Source organism: Carassius gibelio, chromosome A25 (genome assembly GCF_023724105.1).
Source record: "Carassius gibelio isolate Cgi1373 ecotype wild population from Czech Republic chromosome A25, carGib1.2-hapl.c, whole genome shotgun sequence".
Lineage (NCBI taxonomy): Eukaryota > Metazoa > Chordata > Actinopteri > Cypriniformes > Cyprinidae > Carassius > Carassius gibelio.
The window spans coordinates 2,615,435-2,621,434 of NC_068395.1; positions in this window are offsets into that span (position 1 = coordinate 2,615,435).

A 6,000-nucleotide genomic window follows, 5' to 3' on the forward strand; every position below is an offset into this window, starting at 1 on the left:
CAAACTATTTTCAATAGAAAAGTCACTAAATTATCAAATTGATGTCACTGCATCACCTTTTCATCAGACTGGTACTGTATTTTAAATCACTCAATTCCCAAAAACACTGTTCTCATTTAGATTTCTGTTTTCAGACAATGGACCAAATTCGAAATAGTAACTTAAACACAACCCATTATAGGGGACATTGAATGACATTTTCAGACAAGTTAATAATCTTTGTTCAAAAAATACAATTCTTAGTTCATGTTAAAAAATAACACAGTTGCAACTTTTGATTTTAACAACGTGTTTTTAAATATTGGAATACCTAAGATTAATGCATGTTCAGAAAAAAATTTCATTGGCAGATTATGTTAACTAATGAATTAACTAATGTTCATAAACAATAAATAATCAAAACACTTGCAAACAATATTTTCGACATGTTGTAGTCCAGATTAAATAAAAAATAAAAATAAAGGTTTGAAAATGAATAGCCAATTAAGTCTAAATATTTAAGTATTGGGTGCTGTGATGAACATGATAGCAAATACACAAATCTGAATGGCTATTTCAAATTATTTAATTATGTTTAAGAAAGTAGCCAGCTGCTTTATTTATGGGGTTTCCAGGCTGCATTTTCTGCAGCTTAGCACCATCTGCTGTCAGAGAGTGAATGTGGTTTCTCTCTGTGTTCCTCCATGTGCTTCTCATGCGTGCTTGTTTACATCAGAGCATGTGTCTTTTAAGCAGCATACAGCGGTGTTTAACATTTTTACAAGTTGATGGGAATATTATTCTTAAAATGCATTTCAAATTCAGAATAATTTGAAATATATAATTATTCACGGTATTTGGAGTGCCCACAATAATAATATCGTGCACATTCATTACTGTGATTTATTGCATTACAGAATACCTGCATATTTCTAATATATGTATAGTTGCATGATATATTATTTATGAAGCACTAATATCATTATGTAATAAGCTGGTTGTCATTGTGTCTACTCTGGTGCAGAGGAAGAAAAGAATGTCTCCGATTAAGTAATTGAGGTGTTCTGTTGTTGCATGTATGTAATAATGATCATAGCAGTCGTCATTTACTCCTGACATCTGAGCTGCTGAAGATGCAGAGGATTAACGTTACTTTCGTTTTGGAGGGAATGTGCCGATCCCCAATCTACCTAAATGCTTATATGTTCGTGCTAATCATTAGTGATCGGGCTTTGTCTACAGAAGAAATTAGTATAAATGAAGAAGGTTTTTTTATGAATCTTCGTAAATTGCCTTTCCTAATATGAGCCAGTAAGCAAGCTTCACGGCTAAAGTATACTGCCCACTATTTTTTATTTTTTTGGCATGGTGGTGGAAAGTGTATGACCTAGAACCTTATGTCCGAGTTCACCTCCTCCAGGCAATGGAAGAAGCCTGCTTAGACATAATAGATGCATGCCAGGGATGGATTAGGCATGCACAAGGATTTTACCCCAGCTGCCTGGATATAGGGCCAATATAGCCTGTGATTCAGACCAGATTCTATGGCCTGACCCAGACCAGAGACGGAATGCTGAGGCGGAATAATTTTTGTGTGTGTGTGTTATTGTGACATATCAGGACACAACTCTGTATAATGACATGGGTATGACACCGGTATTACAAGGAGAGTGTGATGACACCGGTATTACAAGGAGACTTATGAGATCATAACCCATGTCCCCATTTTTCAAAATTCTTATAAATCTTACAGAATGAGGTTTTTTTTTTTTTTTTTTGAGAAAGTAAAAATGCATAAAGTTTCCTGTGAGGGTTAGGGTTAGGTGTAGGTTTGGTGTAGGGCCATAGAATATTCAGTTTGTACAGTATAAAAACCATTACGTCAATGGGATGAACCAACTTTCCACGAAAACAAACATGTGTGTGTGTGTTTGAGGGCTTGTGTGGATGTTTGGGGAATTGGGTGAGATGTTATGGATTTGTGTTTACTGTTCTGAGAATCTGAGAACATGATAGTTTCAAGAAATGAGTTTAAGCATTCAAAGGAAAAACTGTACCTACCTGTAGAAGGATTACAGGTTGGACTACTTTTAAACTGTTGCTGGAACAATTTTGATTATTTATATAAGAAAATAAGGGTCAGAATAAGGGACGGTCAAAATATTTTGTCATTTCCGTGTCTGCAGGTAGGTAAATTAAAGGTATAGAAAACTCAGAAATAATTACATATGTTTTGCCTATCCTATTTATGCACTATTATTCTAAAAGGAACTGTAATGTCATACCCAAAAAATTTTTTTTGAATGTCACACTTACTACACACAAACCATTGGCCATTATAAAATAACCATTATAGAATTGTGACTGAACAAGTAATTCAGGAGGTGAATATACTTATTGTTAAAATACATACATATGGCATAAAATCTGAAAGCATAACAACTGAACGTGTATGAAACGTCATTTAATAGAGCAGTTTGTTTAAATAATGGCACTGGAAATTGTTAGCTAAAATAGCAACAATAGGCTATAAATAAATAAATGCAAACATAATTTCCTTTTAAAAATACTATCACTGAAAGTATAATGTTACGTTATGACGCGTTAGGATTGTTTAAGCATTCATCAGTTTGGTTTTTTGTTCTCATGTTTCAGAGTATCTTAAGGTTAGTCTCACAGAGGTGTTTATATGTTTATATGTTTATATATATATATTTTGAAGCTGTCTGCAAACAAAACATATGCACTATAAATACATACATACACACATGTATACACATACATATACAGGTCCTTCTCAAAAAATTTACATATTGTGATAACAGTTCATTATTTTCCATAATGTAATGATAAAAATTAAACTTTCATATATTTTAGATTCATTGCACACCAACTGAAATATTTCAGGTCTTTTATTGTTTTAATACTGATGATTTTGGCATACAGCTAATGAAAACCCAAAATTCCTATCTCAAAAAATTAGCATATCGTGAAAAGGTTCTCTAAACTAGCTATTAACCTAACCATCTGAATCAACTAGTTAACTCTAAACACCTGCAAAAGATTCCTGAGGCTTTAAAAAACTCACTTTCATTACTCAAAACCGCAATCATGGGTAAGACTGCCGACCTGACTGCTGTCCAGAAGGCCATCATTGACACCCTCAAGCGAGAGGGTAAGACACAGTAAGAAATTTCTGAACGAATAGGCTGTTCCCAGAGTGCTGTATCAAGGCACCTCAGTGGGAAGTCTGTGGGAAGGAAAAAGTGTGGCAAAAAAACATTCCTCATAAACGAGAAGAGGTGACCGGACCCTGAGGAAGATTGTGGAGAAGGACCGATTCCAGACCTTGGGGGACCTGCGGAAGCAGTGGAGTCTGGAGTAGAAACATCCAGAGCCACCGTGCACAGTCGTGTGCAGGAAATGGGCTACAGAGAAGCAGCACTGGACTGTTGCTCAGTGATCCAAAGTACTGTTTTTGGATGAAAGCTAATTTTGCATGTCATTCGGAAATCAAGGTGCCAGAGTCTGGAGGAAGACTGGGGAGAAGGAAATGCCAAAATGCCTGAAGTCCAGTGTCAAGTACCCACAGTCAGTGATGTTGCCTGGGGTGCCATGTTTAGCTGCTGGTGTTGGTCCACTGTGTTTTATCAAGGGCAGGGTCAATGCAGCTAGTTATCAGGAGATTTTGGAGCACTTCATGCTACCATATGCTGAAAAGCTTTATGGAGATGAAGATTTCGTTTATCAGCACGACCTGGCACCTGCTCACAGTGCCAAAACCACTGGTAAATGGTTTACTGACCATGGTATTACTGTGCTCAATTGGCCTGACAACTCTCCTGACCTGAACCCCATAGAGAATATGTGGGATATTGTGAAGAGAAAGTTGAGAGACGCAAGACCCAACACTCTGGATGAGCTTAAGGCCCGGTATCAAAGCATCCTGGGCCTCCATAACACCTAAGCAGTGCCACAGGCTGATAGCCTCCATGCCACGTCGCATTGAAGCAGTCATTTCTGCAAAAGAATTCCCGACCAAGTATTGAGTGCATAACTGAACATAATTATTTGAAGGTTGACTTTTTTTGTATTAAAAACACTTTTCTTTTATTGGTCGGATGAAATATGCTAATTTTTTGAGATAGGAATTTTGGGTTTTCATGAGCTATATACCAAAATCATCAGTATTAAAACAATAAAAGACCTGAAATATTTCAGTTGGTGTGCAATGAATCTAAAATATATGAAAGTCTATTTTTTATCATTACATTATGGAAAATAATGAACTTTTATCACAATATGCAAATTTTTTGAGAAGGACCTGTATACGTATGTATAGTGCATGTGTCTCTGTTTGCGAACAGCTTTCCCTGCCAAACAAATAAAAATCAAAATATCAAGTGGGTTCAGGAAATGCTTAGAAATGCTCCACGTCTCATTGACTGGTTCATGCAAACCGTGACCTGAAAGCCTTAGTGATCTGAAACAAAGAGACGACAACCAGAAGGTGCACAGTAATATGCTCATGCTTATAATGGGGAGGGAGGGTTGCGTGCTATTTGAGCATACTTACCGAGCAGTGGTGCCACGTATATATGTCCCGTGTCTAATTGGAAAATGGTTGTGATTGGAGCGATGACAGCTGACCGCATCAGTTGGTCGCAGCCTGCCTCCGTGGCCTGACTGAACTAACGCTAAAAAGTATGATAATAAAAAAATGATAAAAAATACATTTGACTCTTTAGACATGCATAACTCATGCAGTGCAATAATGATGTGATTTTCAGCTGTCGCACTTTTCATAATGCCATTATTGCATTTTATTTTGAAAATGGAAGTAGGCCTGCCCCCTACTAAAGATTGTTCAAGCCAACTAGTCGCACGTTTTATTAAATTGATTAATATAATCATATATTAACCATACTTTAATTGCCTGAAAGCATCTGCAAAGGGATTCTGACTTTGTCAGAGGAAAGACATTTTAATTATTTATTAATAAACTAGTGCTTTCTGAGTCCGACGCTGACTCGCCATCTCCACATGGACGTGCCTTTAATAGAAATTATAGAATATTACAAAATCGAGTGGGCAAATTTTCCTTATATTTATTTTATTATTCATATGAAAAATAATAATAACCTGTTTCGGTTTTATTTATAGTATTAATTTCAGGTCTTCAGACTGCGACTGACTACATTTTGTGAGCGGACAGATTGGCACAACCACCGTTTGTTCAATACGTAAAAGCTGCCATTTCTGTTGCATATGAGAAACATCAAATTCAACTCGTTTGACCTGCGCAAATAAATAATATAACTTTTTTATTAAAAACACACACACACACACACACACACACACACACACACACACATTTATGAACTTTTATTTCCTTATTTGGTCATCTTCCTTTTCTTGTTTTTGGTAATTGATCATTCCCCACCTGTCACCAGTTCCCTCATTACCTGTGTGTTTAAATTACCTGGTCTGTTCAGTTCTCCCTCATCCGTGATTGTCTATGCATCTGTCTATGTTAATGCCATATGTATATTGTTAACCTGAAGTAATACTGTTATTGTGAAGTTAATATTTGTGCTGTATATAGTCTGTAATCTCTGTCGTCATCCAGTAAACTCCTCATTTGATCACCATCCTCTTCAAGCTCTTTAGTTATTTTCAAATAAAATAATGTAGTTTTTCAAGAATTACAAAAATAATAATCTGAATTTAGAGTTTGACAATGGACACATTGCAACCAATGCTTGAGACGACCCACATAAACGAGCACAAATGCATTATGTCTTGAAATAATTTCTAAACATTAAAAATTGAACAGTCTTTATTCACCTGCTTCTCGTTGTTTCTCATTAAAATTAATTAAAGTGAAAAGTCTAAATTACATTGTTAATGTCATAGAATAGCACATTGCAACGCAGTGTTTCAAAGGTACCTCATCTGTGCTAATGGAATTTAAAACTGTTTAGTGTCTTCTGCTAGAGATCAAAGCAGTAAAAAAAATGA